This window comes from Carica papaya, chromosome 2 (genome assembly GCF_054855325.1).
Source record: "Carica papaya isolate Zhongbai chromosome 2, ASM5485532v1, whole genome shotgun sequence".
NCBI classification, from domain to species: Eukaryota; Viridiplantae; Streptophyta; class Magnoliopsida; order Brassicales; family Caricaceae; genus Carica; species Carica papaya.
Window position 1 is genome coordinate 24,903,301 of NC_142310.1, and position 21,184 is coordinate 24,924,484.

General features: G+C 33.5%; 2 non-coding genes and 1 pseudogene across 2 annotated transcripts; all 3 read right to left on the reverse strand.

Moving 5' to 3' along the window:
* Nucleotides 1-8,650: 8,650 nt before the first annotated feature.
* Nucleotides 8,651-11,584, reverse strand: LOC148268895 (agamous-like MADS-box protein AGL80 pseudogene; annotated as a pseudogene).
* Nucleotides 11,585-17,331: 5,747 nt separating this feature from the next.
* On the reverse strand, nt 17,332-17,405 carry TRNAW-CCA (transfer RNA tryptophan (anticodon CCA)). Its single transcript has one exon. It is a non-coding gene; the product is annotated as a tRNA-Trp (tRNA).
* A 192-nt stretch (nt 17,406-17,597) lies between these two features.
* TRNAP-UGG (transfer RNA proline (anticodon UGG)) lies at nt 17,598-17,671 on the reverse strand. Its single transcript has one exon. It is a non-coding gene; the product is annotated as a tRNA-Pro (tRNA).
* Nucleotides 17,672-21,184: the final 3,513 nt, after the last annotated feature.

Consider the following 21,184-nt stretch of genomic DNA (forward strand, 5'->3'; position numbering starts at 1 on the left):
GGAACCAATGCAAGTTAGGCCAAATTTGGCCAAAAATGGCCAACCCGAGGCGGATCACCACCGCAAGGCGGAGCACGGTGGAGCCGCCGTGCCGAAATGCCAAAATATGCCGAATAGGCCTTAGGTCTAATTTTTGAGTTATTTGGGACATGTGTAGATATCGTAAGTGTGTTTCAGTTTCCGGAGAAAAAATTCAGGGAACCTAGGGACTGCCTGTAGGCGCAGTGAAAATCCGGTCTTTGACTTCGAATCAGGTAAAGACCCCTCACCCTATTTCCTATCACAGGATTAAAGTCTAATAAATGATAAAACTGTATTTGTATGAATTAAATAGATATACATAATTATTACAGTTGCTAATGGAGCCCGAATCGGACATATTTCTCTGTCAGTTCCTGTTTGATTTATTTTACAGTCTAAATGCAGTATGGTATCTGATTTATTTATTTTATGGTTTTGAATGCATGAATCACTGTTTACTTCATTATGGCTTGATTTTGTGAATCTGATGATATGCTTGCCTTGTTGGATGCTCGTTACTTATTTAAGTATTCATGTTTATGTGAGAAACGGAAAACTAAGAAAAAAATAGAAAAGGTATGTGAATTGATAAATGGATAAGTTGACAGTCTCGCTAGATATCTTGGGAGATGGTGGACGGACTGGGTCCATAGGGAACCCTACCGAGAATGTTGTCCGATACCGGATGGGGTATAGAGACTTTAAATATTTTGGCGCTTATACCGAACGGGGTATGGGGACGGTCCGCTTCACCCTCATACCAGACGGGGTATTGAGGTTTATTGTTTGGCACCCATACCGAACGGGGTATGGGGACGGCCTTGGAAATTTAGTTTGTCAAGGGAATGGTTCACGGGTAGCGGGGACCCCTATGGATCCCCACGGATACTAGTAGGCTGATAAAAAGGGGGCAACTATTGTTTGATGATTGAAATATAAAAGTATGACATGTACTATGTTACAGATTATGCATGAATTTATGATATCTATGATGTTATCGTTTCCATGGGTCATTTTTATAAATCCCACTTAGGTAAGTGGACGGTAAATGGTTTGATTATTGATAAGTAAATTTACTTGAAACTTGTGCTCCATTGGTTGTTTTTGGTTTTCTACCAATCTTTACGTCCGGGATAGTGATATAGTGTGATGTCTTTACTGGGTTAGTGCAGCTCATTCCTTAACCATTTCATATCAGGAGGACTTGGTTCCTAAGCCCGATCTATAAGAAGACGGCGAGTAGATACCTAGATATTTATTAGTTTCTTTTATAGTCTTTCATTTCCAGTATTTTCCTTTAGAGGACTTATTTTTGGTATTGTTAGTACCTTTAAGTTATTGTGTAAGGGATATTAACCAGAACCTTTTATTTCGCTTCCGTACTTATATTCTTTATATACATTTCCTTTTAAATTTTCGGGGTCGTTACACTTTGTGTTTGTTAAATTTTGACTCTTTATTTTATTAGTTAACTTTTTAGATTCTTTTATTGTTGTGTTATTTTTCCTTTAGTCTTTTAATTTCAAGTTTTTTAAAATGTTAATTCTCATCTTTTTATAATTATTTATAGATTTAAAATTTCTTTCTTACAAGTTTTTAATTTATAAAATTATTCTTAGAATTTTAAGATTTTATTAATTTTATTAGATTTATTCTTTTAAATTAACCACATCATTTTTTGCTATACCAAATTTCAAATTTATACCAATATTTTTAAAATACCAATTTGTCCAAAATTTACTTAGTTTATCGAATTATAGATTTTATTTATTTATTTTACCTTGTGCTCGAGGGAATTTACCCTCTTACCCGCATCTGCAGTATGGGGAGCACATCTGCGAAGACACCTCAGCATCAGTAGAAGCCTGCTAGGTCAACACGACGCGCAAGGCTTGTTGCAATGTGCAGCTACTTGGAGTGTAGTGGCACTCCCACACACAGACCCTATGCGCAAATGCGCACCAGCACGGATCGTTGTGCCATGAACATGCCCGTACGACTATGACGACAACAACTACAACTATTAAGACAACGGCTATAGGTCTGACAACCTATCTATATGGTGGATTGTAATCAGTTATTTAAAGTACATCTCCAACAACTTAAAAAAAATTAAAAACTAAACATCCTAATACTCGATTCTTGAGGGTAATTAAACCTGTTGTACCATATCAGTCCATTATTCTGGTTGTTCTTATCCGTGAATGACACCATCATCTTCGCCTGTTCCCCACTAGCAAACCCTACATGAAACTATTGCTGTACTTACGAGTTCATCCTATCAACGAACCACACCTGCGGCTGCTGCAGCTCTTGTGCCTGAGAATCCTCCTTGATTTGAGCTGCATCTGCTGAGGGCCCTTCATGACTCCTTCGTCTGGTGGCCTGCTAAGGTTGAAGTGACTTGCTAAGTGTTTTTATCCTATTCTGGATTTCTTTAAGGTGTTGTTCGATGAGCCAACCCAAATCGTTGAGATCAATGAGGTTGAGTTGGTGGAGGGAATTCCTGATAAGACTTTGGAGCATCAACTACGTGATCTCCTTCTCGCAATTATCCTTGCACTAGTTATTCAATTAGTCAGCTGTCTAGGTGATCCTTTAGTGTAAAAAGCTATCTCGATTCATCAAATTCTTATTCTGCTCCCATCTCGAGCATCCTTTGAAAGTCAACAAGCACGCGTTAGGTTACTAGAAGAGAAGGCCAAACCTCTGGTTGCGAGTCATAGGGGCTGTAAATGAATGCATAGGCTTTAACGTTGTAGAGACTATTAAGTTCGCTCACTTTCTTCATCAGCCCCTTCTTCCTTTTCTTGAATGTGGTTTTTTTTGTGGGGTCATTAGGTGATATAGCCAAACTTAATTTTCTTTCTACTTTTTGTCTTTTATTATATATGGCTTAAGAGAGGGAATGGGTATATATAGAATGAAAGAAGGGTTAAACAATATTAGTAAAGGATGGGGAGTGAAACATTGAATATACCATGTGAGGTTAGATGTACTGCATTCTAAAACTGGAAGTGGAGTGTCGAAATCATCTCCAGAATGCTATGTCTTTAATAGGGAATATGGAAAAATATTTTGATTTAAGGAAATGTTTCACAAAATTTAATTAGTGAGTTGTTGCAGGAATCCACTTATACAAAATTCCTTTAATCATGACTGTCCCTTTTAGTTAAGATCTAATGTTTCACTATAGTCAATCTGTATATCTACTCTCTCCTGCATTATTTGATTTTGTATGCAGTATGTAGAATATGATTATTAGAGTGCATGTTTATTTGATTTTTTCTTTATGGAAGAATATTTTAATTACAATTATTAAAGTCAAAATATGTCTCTATATCACAACAATTATATACATTTAGTAGAGAATTAGTTACTATATGCAATCGGGCTTTCATGTTTTTCATTCTTTATACATATCAAAACTGATATTTTTTTCATGAAGCTGTAGTAAACAATCAGTAGTTATTTTGAAAAAAAGATTTATTTGAAGATCATATATGCTGAAAAATATTTAAAATACATAATAAAGCATATGAAAGAAGGAAAATAAGAAGAGAATTATGTATCTTTGCTTTCAATCAAATAAGTGCAACTAATAAATCTACTACACTAATGATAAGATTGCTTTCTTTCTTTTTTGAAATAATTCAGCTGATTTGTTAATTATAATTCTACCCTACCCATCACGTTTTTTAAAAACATAAACTTTATATAAAATAAAGACATGAGATCACATATATCTATTTTCTCTCCATATGTTTGTGTATCTGGGTGCCCTTTTCATGTATATCTTCAACAGAAAAAAGAATGAGAGAGCCTATAATGGTTTTATATTGAAAAAGCATGTATAGATGGCAAAACTCAAGTAAGGACATTTGTGTTTTGTTCTCAATCAGCACATATGTTTTACATGTTCACTCACTTTCTTCATCAACCCCTTCTTCCTTTTCTCAAAAGTGGCTTTTCTGGCTGAGTTGTTAGTGATATTGGCAAGTTTAACCTTCTTTATAATCATGCTATTTGGTCATGTCTGGACAAAGAGCAAGATGGTATAAATATAGAATGAGACAAGGGTTGAAGATTTTTTTGTAATGGATGTGAAGTGGAACATTGAATATACCATGTAAGGTTGGATTAAAACTACAAATGGACTGCCCAAATCATATCTAGAAATGTTATGTTTTTAATAGGACATATGGAATGATCTTATGATTAAAGGTAATGTAATTTACTAAATTTAATTAGTGAATTGTTGCATGGTTGCACTTTTATAAAACCATTCAATCCCAACCATCTTTTTTAATTAAAAGCTAATGCTGCACTGTAATGCACGTATATATCTACTCTCTCTTATATGTGTAGGTGTGTAAAAAAATGAAATGAACGGGAAGATTGCTAGAATATTTAATTAATTTTCCCTATATATTTGGAGTTAGTTAAATAGAGAGAGAGGGAGAGAAAAAAAACTTGAAATTACTTGTCTTAAGGCAGTAAACCATGGCAATGAAATGGAAGATCTATATTACTTATAATTAGGCAATAATAATTGCATATAAATAGGTCACCCATCCTTTGTACTAAGCATCCCATTTTTTTCATATAGAAAATTGATATTGCTTTGGTAAATTTCTAATATAGTCCTCTAATTAAGATAGTTTGCATTTCAACCGTAAAAATCTTTGTCATGGTCCCAACAATATGTTTACTTTTAGTTGTTTTTTTTCTTTTTAGTGCACATATAGCTAAAAACAAATGTAGAAAATGTTAGGGCTTATAGACATCCAATCACAACAAAACGCTTGCTCCAATTCTCACAATCTATAAGTTGTTTTAGATGTGTTATGTAGAGTAGACTATTTTATGGTTGCTTATGTCACTTTTTATATGATGCTCTTGTTTCATACTCTAAGGTCTCATGTATTTTAGATGATGCTAGTGGATGGTTTTGGCATATAGGCATAACTTATGGCTGGTTTTGTAAATCTGCGCATTATTGTTAAGAGCTATATTACTTCTCAAAAAAAATATTAATTCTAAAAAATAAAAATAAAATTTAGGATTTAAATCTCTATAGTGACAATTCATACATTTAATTAATTAGTTAGCACGATCTCCTAAAGATAATATATGAGAATGTACAATTTGAATCCAAAATTTTTTATAAAGAGAGGAAATACTATACATATTGTTAAGGAACGATTAGTGTAATTTAATTTTAAAATATAATAATTAAAGTAATATATATGATTACTTTTGTATTGACTTATGTAATAGCCAAAAAACTCCTAAAGAAATCAAAGATATATTTCCTGCCAATTTTATGCAATAATAATATAAAGGTGTTGTCTCCCTTTAATAAAAAAAATGATACTAGTATAGTTTTAAAATATATGCTAACTGAACCTCAACAATCCATATTTGCCTATAAGATAATTAACTTTTTTTAAAAAAAATTGAAATAAAATTTATCAACTGTAATTAACCACTATAAACACAACGAGAAGTACCGTCAACAATACATCCGACAACTGCAACAAAGATTGAGAAAACAAGAAGAAGGCAAAGTCATGTTCAAAAAACAATTAGAAGGAAACACCCCATCATCCATTACTGATTCCAACCTTTAAGATAATTACAATATGCTATAGATTGCATGCTGGTGTGCATATAAATAACAGAAAACAGTTAAAGAGTATATATTTGTGTGTATACATATAAAGCAATACTTATTCTATTTGCTATTTAGACAACATTGCTATTACATCACAATAATATGACATATTTAGAAAATTAAACAAGATACTATCCAAACTGCATAAAGGAGCTAGTTGCAAGTGTACACATATACTTCTCATCAATGCTCTAAATTGGTAGTGTATATGTGACTATAATTTCTTTGTCTTTTAAAATATAGAGAACAAAGATAGATTATTCTATATATCTATAAGTTAATATAACCTGAAATAAATCGAACGAAATAATTAAACAACATATCTATAATTTTAGCGTATTTTTCATGATACACGCATAATATTCATATTAATAAAAATATTAATTATTTGAGATATTTCGATTAGATAGAGGTTTTCTTTGAGGAAAATATTATTCCTTAATGCCATTATCCTAAATTTTAATTTAAAGATTGGAAGAGCGTATCCATATGTATTAAATTCTATACAAAAATCTCATTTGAAATCTAAATAAATTTGAGCAGCTAGTTAGCTTAATCTTCCTCCTATCTGGACTGAATTTCTACGTATACTACATCAACAATGCTTATTTCATCGCTCCATTTTGTAAAAAAAAAATAGAAAAGGAAAGAAGAGAAAAGGGCATTATGATAGCTTAAAATTACATTGAGAGTGTAGGGGGAAGAGAGAAATTAAAGAACGAAGAGTTATAATAGTACAAGAGATATAAAATATTAAAGAGAAGATTAATCTGAAGAAAATCCTAACGCAAAGAAATCCAAGTACATTTGTGCATGCGACTCGATGACTACGACTATGATGATGACAGTTACAACTATTATTATGACTACAACTATTGAGACAACGACTACGACGACTAAAAAACTGAGAACATATCTTTGTAGTGGAATGTAATTGGTTATTTAAAGCACATCTCCAACAACAATCCAAAAAATTTAAAATTAAATATCATAATACTCGATTCCTAAGGGCACTAGATCATATCAGTCAATTATTTAGGTTGTTTTTATTTGTGAATGGGACCATCATTTGTACATGTTCCTCGTATGCTCAATGAGGTTGCTGCTGTGCTTGCAGGTTCATCCCGTCAACGAACCACGTCTGTAGTTGCTGCAACTTTTTCACAGGATGATCCTCCCTGATCTTAGTGAATGTCTGACCCCTACAACCCTCCATCACTCCTGCGACTGTGGCCTCCTAAGGTTGAGGTAACTTCCAGAGTGTTTCAATACTCTATTTTATTTCTTTGAGGTTTTGTTCCATGAGCCAACCCAGATAATTTAAGATCAATGAGGTTGAGTTGGTGGAGGGGCTTCCCGATAAGATCTTGGAACATGATATGCGCAAGATCTTTATTTTCCTTGCACTATTTCTTCAATTGATCAGTTGCCTTGGTGATCCTTCGGCGTAAGACGCTCTCTTGATTCACCATCTTCTTGTTTTGCTCTATCTCGAGCATCCTTATTACATCTATCTTCATTTTTTAAAAAGTACTTCTATTGTGTCTTATGAATTTTTGAAACTGTTATCGCAAAAGTATAAATTTGTTTTGAATAAGTGATCCCACTAATAAAGGTTAAATACTGGTAATTATTCTTAAGAATTAATTGCAACATCATACTACTGATACTACAGTAACATACTATAATATTAAAAAAATTTTGAATTAGTAATTTATGTCACTGGAGTTAAATATGGTATTGTTTTATGTCAGTAACATTTTCTTTAATAGAAAGAGACTTTATATAATTGATTTTTGAGTATTTATATGTGTAAAAGAAATTCAAAATACTAATTGCTAAAATTGTTTGAAATTAGCCGTCAAAAATATTTTTCTGTATTTATTATTCTATATGATTGTATATATTTAAATATGTATATGTATATGTATATATTATACATTTCTTCTTGCGTAAAGTACTAATTAGCTATTCACAGATTGTTGAGTTCGAGAATTATTTATTTCAGTTATTTTCTATATTCTGAACATAATAATTGCATCACGAAATTCTATTTATTATCATCAGGGATTCTCCAATATATTTGAGTTATTTAAAATATTGCATGTTTTGACTAAAATAAAATTTTTAGAATTATATTTAAATTTCATATTAATCACAATATTAACTGTTTTAGATATTCGGATTATATCGGAATTTTCTTTGAGGAAAATATTATTCCTCAATGCCATTATCCCAAATTTTAATTCTATGATCTGAAGAACGCATCATATTTATTAAATTCTATACAAAACTTTCATTTGAAATCTAAATAAATTTGAGTATCTAGCGAGTTTAATCTTCCTCCTAACTAAACTGAATTTCTACATATAGTGCATCAACAATGTTTCTGCATTCTCTGAATTGAGTATAAAAAAAAGAAAAGAAAGAAGAGAAAAGGGCATTCTGATAGCATAAATTTATATTGAGCACGCATATATTTTAACAAATAGTAGTACAGCCACGTCAAGCTGGGAAAAGGGAGAAATTAAAGAATGAAGAGTAGCACTAGCACAGAAAATTTAAATTATTGAGGTGAAGATTAATTTAAAGAAAATCATAACACAAAGTAATCTAAGTACATGAATGTATGTGACCCGACGACTATGTCTGTGAGGATGACAGTTACAACTATTATGATGACTACAACTATTTAGACGATGACTATGACGACTAAGAAACTAACAACATATCTCTATGGTGGAATTTAATTTGTTATTTAAAGTACATCCTCAATAACACCCAAAAAAATTCAAAATCAGATATCATAATTCTCAATTTCTAAGAGTAATTAAACACACTGGACCATACCAATCCATTATTCTGGCAGCGTCTGCACTGTAGAATCCTCTTCGATTTGATGAAAGTCTCATCAGGACCCTTCATCACTCCTTTGTCTATTGCCTCCTGAGGCTAAGGTGACTTGCTGAGTGTTTCCATGCTCTTTTGGATTTCTTTGAGGTGTTGTTCGATGAGCCAACCCAAATCGTATAGATTAATAAAGTTGAGTTGGTAGAGGGACTTCCTAGTAGGACTTTGGAACATGATATCTGTTATCTCATTTTCTCGAGTATCATTGCGCTTCTTCTTCAGTTGGTCGATTGCTTTAGTGATCCTCTGGTACAGGAAGCTCTCCTGATTCACCATCTTCTTGCTCTGCTCCATCTCGGGCATCCTCTTAAAGTCAGCAAGCACATTTTGGGCTCCTAGAGGGGAAGGCCAAACATCTGGTTGCGAGTCATAAGGGCTATAAATGATTGTACAGGCTTTATGTAACGGTCTCGGAAATTCAATAGCAAATACTTATAATAATCTGAGTGCGGAAGTGAAATAAAAGATTTAGCTTAACATCCCTTACACAATAACTTAAAAGTACTATACAAAATCACGGAATAAGTTCTCTGAAAAAAATACGAGAAATAAGAAAAATTGAGGAAACTATAAAGCATCTAGCATCTACTCGCAGTCTTCTTGTGGATCGGGCTTGGGAACCAGGTTCTCTTGATCTGAAATAGTTAAATAAGGAATGAGCTACACTAGCCCAGTAAGGACATCACACTATATCACCATCACAGAAGCAAAGGTTGGTAGAAAATCAAAACAACCAATGGAGCAGTTGATTTAAACCATTACATTTACTTACAATAAAACCATTTACCCTTTTTCTTACCATCGGGGAATTGATGGAAACAAATTTTAGAAGCAGTAATATTATACAGATCACAATTTCATGCATAATCAGTAACATAAAACATATCATAAATCCGTATTCATTAACAATAAGTGATTATCACCGTTTCTCATTTTCACCAGCCTACTAGTATCCATGGGGATCCATAAGGGTGTCCTCGCTACACGTGAACCATTCTCCTTAACAATCTTAATTGCAGGGCCATCCCCATACCCCGTCCAGTATGAGTTCCAAGACATTAAACCTCAATACCTCGTCCGGTATGAGGGTGAAGCTGGCCGTCCCCATACCCCGTCCGATATAAGCGCTAATTGACCAAGTCTCCATACCCCATCCGGTATGAGACTACGTTCACGGTAGGGTTCCCTATGAACCCAGTCCGTCCACCATCTCCCAGGATATCTAGTGAGGCTGTCACCTTATCTGTTTTCCCTTAGTCCCCGTTACCAAGTTAAACATAATCACATAAACAATAAACATGCACCCGGTAATACAATCATATCTTAAATTCCAAAATCACACAGTGGTCAAGTAAGACAGTAATACATGCATTTAAAACCATAGAATAGATAAAGCAGATACCATAATGCATTTAATTTGTAAAATAAATCAAGCAGGAATCGACAGAGAATAATGTCCAGTTCTGGCTCCATTAGCAACCTTAATTAATTATGCATATTTATCTAACCTGTACAAAAGACCGCATTATTATTTATTCAAACTTCACATCTATGATAGGAAATAGGGTGAGGGGTCCTTTCTTAATTTGACACCGAAAAGCTAAATGGTTATTGCCCCTATGGGCAGTCCCTGGGTTCCCTAAATTTTTCTTCGGGAACTAAAACATACTTACAGTACTTACAAATGTCCCAAATAACCCAAAATCAGTCCCAGGGCCTACTCGACAAATTTTTGAAATCCGGCACGGTGGCTTCGCCGTGCTCCGGCGACGGCGCCATCGCCCGCAGCGGCGATCAGCCTCGGGTTGGCTATTTTTGGTTTATTCGGCTGAATTCAGCCAAACTTGCATCGGTTCTTGTGAGAAAACACACTTAGGGCCCTCGGTGGGCCAAAAAAATGTAAAAAACTGAAACTCACCTACAGTGTGGCATTCTGGTGCGGTGGATCCTCCGGCTCACGTTGCAGTTGGGTGTTTTGCTCCGGTCAACCTATAGAGGAGGAAATGATGATCACAATGATGAAAAAATCACATCGAACGGGAATCAGGAAGGCCCTCATCGGAGGCAAAAACTAAAACACCCCGCTGCGGTGCCGCTGAGCTTCAACGGCATTTTTCGGCCAATTGGCCAATTTGTTCACTTCGATTTGGCCGTGGGTAGTTTTGAAATCAAATTCTGAGTAAAAGGTAGAATTTTTACCTCATCTGGCGGTCAAAAATTGCTCTAGTGTGAAGGTGGGTGGTGACTGCGCTGTTTTCTCCGACGAGGGGCTCTAGCAGCTAGGGTTAGGGTTTAGGTGCGAATGGAGTTATTTATACCCATCCACTTTTGATCTGGGCCGTCCATCACTTTTAATCTAGACCATCCGATCGTGATTAAATAGGGAGTGAATCTGGACCGTTCATCGCAATTTAATCTGGGTCGTTTGTGCGCACAGGAATGGATCTCAACCGTTCGATCCTGCGCATGTGGATCACCAATGCGGCTCCCCCCGCGTGGCCTCCAGTGTTAGTGTCTTTGCCACCTGGCGCGTCCTGGTTGGTCAGGACTGCTGACCGGGCAGCTGACATGGCGTAACTTTTCTAAATTGTGTTTTGACCCCGTTTTCTGATTTTTCTTTCAAAAATACCCCCAGAACTAAAATTTTCATCCTTCTTCCCCAAAAATTTTTTCATATTAAATCCTCAATTATTTTTTTACCCTTTTTATTATTATTATTACTATTATTTTCATTTAATAAAATTAAAATAAAATAAATTTAATTCAATTCAATTAATACATATTTATATTTATATAGAAATAATAAAAATAAAATAAAATAAAAATAAAAAAAATAATTGGGTGTTACACTTTGACATCGCAAAGAGTGCTAAGATCACTCATTTTCTTCATTAGCCCCTTCTTCCTTTTCTTGAATGTGGCTTTTCTTGCAGAGTTGTTAGTGATATAAGCAAGCTTAACCTTCTTTCTAGTCATGGTATTTTGTCATGTGTGCCCAAGGGGCGGGAGGGGGTATATATAAAATGACACAATGGTTGAGTAGCCATTAGCAAGGAATGGGGGCGAAGTGTTTTAATATAGAAGAATATACCATGTAAGGTGTAACACCCAATAAAATTTTTTTATTTTTTTTTATTTTTTAATATAATTGTTTATTTATTTAATTTGTTTTAATTTATTTAAAAAAAGGGTTAAAATTTGTTAAGGATTAATTTGAAAATAATTTTGGGGAAAAAGGGTGAAAATTTGGGTTATGGGGGTATTTTTTAAAGAAAAATCAGAAAACGGAGGTCAAAACACAATTTATAAAAGTTACGCCACGTCAAATGCCCGGTCAACAGCCCCGACCAACCAGGACGCGACAGGTGGCAGAGACGCTAACGTGGGAGGCCAAGCGGGGCCACATGGGCAATCCGCATGTGCGTGATCGAATGGTTGAGATCCATTCCCGCACGCACGGAAAGCCTAGATTGAAAACACGCACGGACGGCCCAGATTGCATTGCGCATGACGGCTCAGATTGCATCGCGTACGGATGGCCCATATTGAATCGCGATGTACGATCGAGATTCACTCTCTATTTAATCACGATCGGACAGTCCAGATCAAAAGCGATGGACGGCCCAGATCAAAAGCGGATGGGTGTAAATAACTCCATTCGCACTCAAACCCTAACCCTAACTGCCAGAGCCCCTCGTCGAGGAAGACAGCCCAACTGTCGGGAGCCGACCGCTACCACCCGCCGCCTCACCGGAGAGCCCCACCGCTGATGAGTTTTAGTTTTTTATGTTTTTTTAGCCCACCGAGGGCCCTAAGTGTGTTTTCTCGCAGGAATTGATGCAAGTTTTGCTGAATTCGACCAAAAATGGCCGAAAATAGCCAATCCGAGGTGGGTCACCACCACAGCCATCGGCGCCATCGCCGAAGCACGGTAGAGTCACCGTGCTGGATTTACAAAATTGGCCGAGTAGGCCCTGGGACTGATTTTTGGGTTTATTTGGGACATTTGTAGGTACCTTTAGCGCGTTCCAGTTCCTGAAGGAAAATTTAGGGAACCAAGGGACCGCCCGTAGGTGCAGTAACCATTTAGTTTTCAGTGTCGAATCAGGTAAAGACCCCTCACCCTATTTCCTATCATAGATGTGAAGTTTGAATAAATTTGTACAAGTTAGATAAATATGCATAATTAATTATGGATTGCTGTGGATTTATGTGGATTCCTTTTGTAAAGGCATGATGGTATCTGGTTTAGAGTTTTAAATGCATGTACTACTGTCTTACTTGATCACTGTGTGATTTTGGGATTTAAGATATGATTGTATTACCAGGTGCATGTTCACTGTTTATGTGATTATGTTTAATTTGGTAACGGAGATTAAGGAGAAACAAGAAGGAGATGTGATCTAATAAACAGATAAGGTGACAGCCTCACTAGATATCCTGGGAGATGGTGGACGGACTGAGTTCAATGGGAACCCTACTGTGAACGTTGTCTCATACCGGACGGGGTATGGGGATGGCCGACTTCACCCTCATACCGGATGGGGTATTGAGGTTTAATGTCTTGGCGCTCATATCGAACGGGGTATGGAGACGGCCCTGGAATTGAGATTGTTAAGGGAAAGAGTTCACGTGTAGCGGAGACACCCCCTATGGATCCCCATGGATACTAGTAGGCTGGTGAAACGAGAAATGGTGATGATTAGTTATTGTTAATGAATATGAATTTATGATATGTCCTATGTTACTGATTGTGCATGAAGTTATGATCTGTATGATGTTATTATCTTTATAGGTTATTTTCACAGATTCCCCAATGGTAAAAAAAAGAGTAAATGGTTTTACTTTTAATGAATGTATTGGTTTAAAATTTAGTGCTCCATTGGTTGTTTTTTATTTTCTACCAACCTTTGCTTCTGTGCCGGCAATATAGTGTGATGTCCTTACTGGGCTAGTGTAACTCACCCCTTATTTAACCATTTCAGATCAGGAGGACCTAGTTCTCGAGCCCGAGCCCGATCCGCAAGAAGGCTGCTAGTAGATGTTTAGTACTTTTAAGTTATCGTGTAAGGGATGTTAACCTTAACCTTTATTTCACTTCCGCACTCAAATTATTATATGCATTTCCTTTTAAATTTCTGGGGCCGTTACATAAGGTAAGATGTGGTGTATTCTAAAACTGCAAGTGGAATGTCCAAATTATCTCCAAAAATATTATGTCTTTAATAGGGGATATGGAAAAATCTTTTGATTTAAGGTAATGTAATTAAAAAAATATAATCAGTAAATTGTTGCAAGGCTGTACTTATATAAAATTATTCTATTGTGGCCATCTCTTTTAATTAAAAGCTATTGCTTCACTGTAATGCACGCATCTACCTACTCTATCTACATTATTCCCAGCATGCATTCACACTTGAAGTCAATTATACATGGCAACCACACTCACAAATATTATATCTTAACCATCAATTAATATGGCCATCACCTTCTAATCCAACTAAATTGTATGTCTTGATGTCATACAGTTACTGCCATTTTTAAAAAAAAATACAAAAACCATAGATATATATTTTTTTCTATATCAGAGTTCACGTTACATACTAATAATAATTTAAATTTATACTTTTAAAAGTCAATGGTATTAGTTAGAAAGTTGTTGAACTAATTGTTGAACTTAAAAAAATACAACAGATTAATATACCATTACTTTGTAAATTAATAGGGGATTTTGTGACATTAAAATGTTTTTTTTTTGAATCTGTTAATGTTTGTATTTATGATAAATGTGACAAATGTATTTGATTAAATTAGAATTATCTCTTGTTTTGTACTTTGAGTCCTCGTTATTACTCTATCAAATCTAAATAAAAATATTTTTAATGCTAAATTTCTAAAATATACTGGTTTTTACCCTCTCATGTCTTTTCTCTACTTTTACTAGTTTGATCATTATATTGTTTATATGATTTTTATTCAACTAAATTGGCGTATATATTTCACAACACAAGAACAAATATTAATCGCAATATATATCTATGTATATATATCATAACTAAGTTTTTATGGTATTAGAATACTGTTGGAGTGTAATTAGTAATTATATTTTGCATGGAAAATTTTGAAATCTTACAAATTAAAGTTTGCATGTCGAGCAAATTAACTATAAACCAAGTATGGGCTAGATGTTTATTGTCTGATCGAATTGATATATACATATATGTATATATATACATGTAATATATAAGGTAGCGATAGAAGGAATACATGTTGAGGTAGGTAAATATATATTGAGATGTTTGTATATGCGTATTGAAGGGTGAGCATCTAAATTTTTATGATGTATAGGTAAATATCAATAGAAAGAAAAATATCAACTAGAAAAACACAACTTTTGATGGTCTTGTTGTATCATGTCATATAATTAATTTCTTTCTTTGTGAATTATATAATCATATATATTGAAATTATAATGAATTATGTAACATATATATATAATTAATTTACATATAGATCAATTAAAAAAAATTATTATAATTAAACTAATTAGCTCCCTAATTATTTAATGAATCCTTTGGCATAGTAACCTAGTTTCCTTCAATATAGATATGGGAATAAATTATTTCTAATTGTATAATATACATATGGTTTGATGCACTAAAATATTTTGTGTGTGTATATATTTTCTTCTATATAGAATTAAAGATTTAAATAAAAGATTCTTCACCCAGTATTCAATATTCAAAAAAGTGTAAGACATATATATATATATATACCTGTATATATAGCTGCTCTCCTTTTTTACCGCCTGCCGAACTCAACTTTTAGGGAGATTCATTTTTGAATTGATAATGTGGATTTGGAACTCAAGCCCACAATGTGATGAACAAGTTACAGAAATATTTATTTTTATATATACAATAAATTAGCCGCATGCAAGGAAGCGGACTCATAAACACTTCCTCGATTACCATCATCGTACGACAATCATATATGCGCATCTTTTCTTTTGACTCTCTTTATGCATATATATATATATAAGACTTGCTCTCTAGCTAATTATAATGATTTGCAAAAATTTCATATGTAATCTTGTATTTTTTTTATACTCTTCTAATATGGACACAATAATAATCAGTTCCCAAGTCACAACAAAGTTTTAAAGTAACCAAAGAACTACCTAGTATCTTCTTCGATCTTCACAAGGCCCGCAAATCAAAATTAACAATACACATATACACATGCAAGAACATATTACATTTCATTCTCTATATCTATATTAAGATCTTGTACAAGTAGACAAGAAAAGTTAAATATATACACTGATAATTTTCATAATCCTCCTATAGCCATAACTACCACCAATCCCCTTCATTTTCTTTTCTTCAAAGAAAAAACTCCATGTATTAGATCCTTGATGCAAGCTTGATGCCACGTTAATTCACCAGCTCAGTGAACCTGTTATAACCATAGACAACTCTAAATATCTACTCATTCTCTTAGGTATAAGTTAGAAATCAAAGAAAATGACCATATTCAACATGATCATTAATTTACCCTCTATATTAGCTTTAATTGTCTCCTATAAGAAAAAGTAAAAACTTGAAAAGTGTCAAATTGAGCATCATGTGTAACTTAACAGTGATTCAATACAAATAGTAGAATTAGTGTAAACTAGCATTGTATGAGTTCTAATGGTACCTATACATACACACTAAATAGCCTCGTCCATTAACTAATTAGAACCAATGTTACAGCATCGTAAACCCATCCAGAGGGTTAAAGAAATAGTCAAAACTAAACAAAAATCCTCCTATTCAATTTGATACTCCTCACTCCTTAGCAACTATCATCTCCTGATTCACCACTAGGCCAAAATCCTAGGTAAAGCTATCATAAAAGCTCTATTACTCACCAAAATCACCAATACTTGTCTTCTGAAGGTCTGGATCCAATTAAGTGTGGATGCTTTCGAGATTCTTTACTTACTTAGGTTTATTAATTCACCAAGTTATTGAAGTCTCTAAGCTTGAAGTTGAGTTTAACTATAAGTGAAATCATCTTTAATAGTTTTAATGTCAAGACTGTTGATATTTTTTAAATTTATTTCTTACTTAGCTTATCAATTCACCACACTGAAGAGAAAGTTGTGTAAGGAGGTCATTTAGCCCCTTCATGCCTACTATAGCTAGTTATTTCGATTTTCTACTAGTAGCTTTAACTATAACCTCAGCTCTATTTATTGGTCTAAGCAAGATACGGCTTTTTTGAAATTAAGTGAATGAATAGTTTATTAAAGAAAAAAAATCTTTCTGTGGTATTCCATATATTCGAATAGTTCCGTACTTTAACGTGGTAATTACCTTAATTACCAATTATTGGTCATTGAAATTCATGGGCAATACAGATTTCTATTTAGGGATAGATATTACCTCTCTTTTTCCCCTTTAAAAAAAAAAATTTAGAAATGATTGAAGTTTTTCTTTTTGGAATCGTCGTAGGTCTAAATCCTATTACTTTGGCTGGATTATTCGTAACTGCATATTTACAATATAGACCTGGTGATCAATTGGACCTTTGATTAATTAAAATCTCTTTTTTTTTGTTTCGACTGACCTCCCCTCCTCCTTTCTTTAATTCATGGGAGGTCAAATTCAGATTCAGATTGCTGTTCAATTATTTGAGTTCAACCTTCCTTTCGACCTAACAAATGAGAGTGGAATCATGCTCTGTCGGATTTGAACCTACGACATTGGGTTTTGGAGACCCACATTCTACCGAACTAAACTAAGAGCGCCTTCTTATCACAATAGATAAGACTATAAATATAAAGATGAGTATTCTTTTTTTTTTAACCCCAATACATTTTGTATGCCTATACTATTATATACAATATCATAAAATTCAAAAATAATGTATGTCCGATTTGAATTTTATTTAATCGATCTAAAATTGATCCCTCGTTACTGCTCAGAGGAGAAGTAATAGGTAGGGATGACAGGATTTGAACCTGTGACATTTTGTACCCAAAACAAACACGCTACCAAGCTGTGCTACATCCCTTTCAATTAGTCTAGAGTGTCATTGTAGAGAATCTCTGTCTTGTTTTCCATATCCTTATTTTCTCTATTGATATACAAAATTTCTTTGCTCATTTCTTCTTTTTTTTGGTCTCATATTATATAACAAACATATAATAAATAATAAATGAATATTTTTCGCGGGAATTCTCTCAATTCTATTTTCAGGTGGAAAGTGGCGTATTTTTCTGTTTTAAGAAAAGGAAAATCTTATCTATCGAATCGTTGTCCATTTCAATTTGAATTTTGAAATAGGGATTGGGGATTTCGCGTAAAAATACAAGTATACAAGTAGTCCTTAACTACATATACATCTGATTATATATGTATTACCATAATGTAATACAATAAAGAAGAAAGAAGGAGGATTTTAAATGCGCGATCTAAAAACATCTCTTTCCATAGCACCGGTACTAAGTACTCTATGGTTTGGTTCTTTAGCAGATTTATTGATCGAGATTAATCGTTTATTTCCAGATGCATTGACATTCCCCTTTTTTTCATTCTAGTTATTGACATGGTAAGGGGTTAAGAAATTTAGAGATACAATCAAATATCTATAACCAATCCCCCCCCCTTTTTTATTTTAGAATTAGGTAGAATAAGGAAGGGGGGGAATAGAAAGAAAAAAAGGATTCAACCTAAGCAAAACTAGGGTTCAAGATCCAATTAAATTACTAATAGAGCTAAATTTCTAATAAAGTGAAAACAGAAATGTGGCTAGGACAACAGTAGCATATTTTACAAGATACTAAAATACTGTGCAGCAATTCTAAAAATAGTTAGAAAAAATTAAAATTATTGTATTACTTATTATTACTTTATTTTTTTATTATTTTTTATTTAATTTCTATATTCTATATTAATATTAATTCCAACGAAATATTTCATAATTTGATTTTGAGTTAGCAACTTCTCTTTTTTTCGTTCCTTTCTTCTTCGCTTTGGATCGGAAAATAGAAGATTGGGGTGAATCAAAAATCCAAAGGAGGTTTATGGCCAAGGGTAAAGATGCCCGAGTAACGATTATTTTGGAATGTACCAGTTGTGTTCAAAACGGTGTTAATAAGGAATCAACAGGCATTTCCAAATATATTACTCAAAAAAATCGACACAATACGCCCAGTCCATCGGAATTGAGGAAATTCTATCCCTATTTTTACAAACATACAATTCATGGGGAGATAAAGAAATAGATCGAATCAAGTGCTTGTATGTCAATTTTCCAAGGAACATGAAAAAGATAACATCAGGTATATATTATTACATATATTTAAATAGAAACAAATCAAATAAATAAATAGAAACAAACAAAATCCTATTTATATTTATTAATTATATAGATAAATTTCAAATTATATAAATTATATATATAAACTATATAATATAAATATATAAATAATTTTTTTTAATCCGATCGAAATCAAAATAGGATTTTCGAAATAAGGAATAAACAAATCATGGATAAATCCAAGCGACCCTTTCCTAGGTGTTTGCCCCTGATTCAATCGGGGGATTGAATTGATTATAGAAACATGAATTTAATTAGTCGATTTATTAGTGAACAAGGAAAAATATTATCTAGGTGGGTGAATAGATTGACCTTAAAACAACAACGATTAATTACTATTGCTATAAAACAAGCTCGTATTTTATCTTCGTTACTTTTTCTTAATAATAAGATACAATTTGAAGGAAGTGAGTCGACCATTAAAACTACTGATCTTAGAACCAGAAATAAATAGTCTTATTCTTGAATTGAATCAAAATTCCAATCCGAATTGAGGGGCGGATTAATATTAATGTTTTGTTCAAAAAATTAGAGAATCAAAGTTTGATTGTCGTGTCTGTCGCAAGAAAACAAAATAAAAGAATCGTCGAAGAAGAATAATTTTTTTTATTGAGCATATTTGCTCATTTTTCTTTGACGACTTTCTATTTTATCATACTAATTTCTACTCTACCTTCCCCAAGCTCATTCTCCCCGGAACTCCATTTAAAACATTCCATGGATTCCTTCCAATCTCCTTATTTTCGAATTTCATTAGAAATGATATAAAGACAACTCCTATTTGATATAGCTATTTGTGCAAGTATTTTACGATTAAGAAGCAACTGCTTCTTGTACAGATTGTATATGAATCTATTATAACTATAGGATACCCCACCCCCACGAATTACTGCATTTATTCGAGTGATCCACAAACGACGAAAATCTATTTTTTTCCTACCTCTATCTCGATGAGCTGAAACCAAAGCTCTTATTCTCTGTTGAGTAATAGTTCGAGTAAGTCATGAATGAGCCCCTCGAAAGCTTGATGCAAATAAACGAATTTTTGTTCTACGTCTCCGAGCTATATATCCGCGTTTAATTCTGGTCATTGAATAAATGAAACTTTGATGAATAACTAATTCTTTCTTTTTGTTATCCTTTTCCCTCTTACTAGTCTATTAATAACAAAACGGATTCTTCCAATGTATAAAATAAAAATTCCAATGGCTTTTGCTCCTCTAACCTTCCCCCCCACGATTTTATCTTTTTTCTTTTCTATTTCTAAGCATTTTTCCTTGAAATTAGAAATTATATTGATACTTGATATCACAAAAGGTCTAATAACTGAGAAAGGTATTAAATCAAAATGATAAATAAAGAGTGGGTTCCATCATTTCTATGGTTACTTCTTAAACGGTGAGGTCCTCTCTATACACCGGAGCTCTTCCTTCAATTAATTAATACTATTGGTAACTTGTACAGTTCACACTTTTTGGCTCTACCCATGAATTTTCCAGTAATAGGTCTTGTCTTTCACAACGAGATCTACTTTATCTTTATACAGTAACGGTATTTAATTATGAAGATTAGCTGACCCTGTTAGTCCGTTCTTACAAGAGTAGAAGAATAATCTTTCTGTTTATTTAAAAAAATAGGATTTCCCCCACTTAATGGATAACTGTTTATTACCAATGGGGGATTTTTTCTCCAAAATTTAGGTGATTGGATTTGCACCAATGGAAACGATAAGTTTGATACACAATAGAAGGATATGATATATCGATCCTTTTTAGTTTTTAGATAGTGAATAGAATTCCTCCATTCTATTTTATTCACTGGTACTGATCATTGATACTGACAAAAGAGTTTCCTTTCTTTTGTCTCAGCCATGATCTAACCTGAACGAGTCGCACATACCCCCTAGTACACGTTCCTCGGCGCTGAGGACATCCCCCAAGAGTAGGGGATTTTGTGGCATTTCTGATTGGTTGTCTTGTATTTCTAATAAGTTGTTTAATAGTTGGCATGCTGAATCATATGTATAATGGGCTGGTTTAGATTGATCCTAACCGGATGATTCTGAATTACTTCTATTAAATATTCTATTAAACGTTTAATCGAATATTTAACTAAACCCTTAAAATGTTAAAATCTTAAATTGTGTATTTACGTGAAATCAATGCTATTTTTTATTGAATTGTATAAGATCAATAATTCCATAAG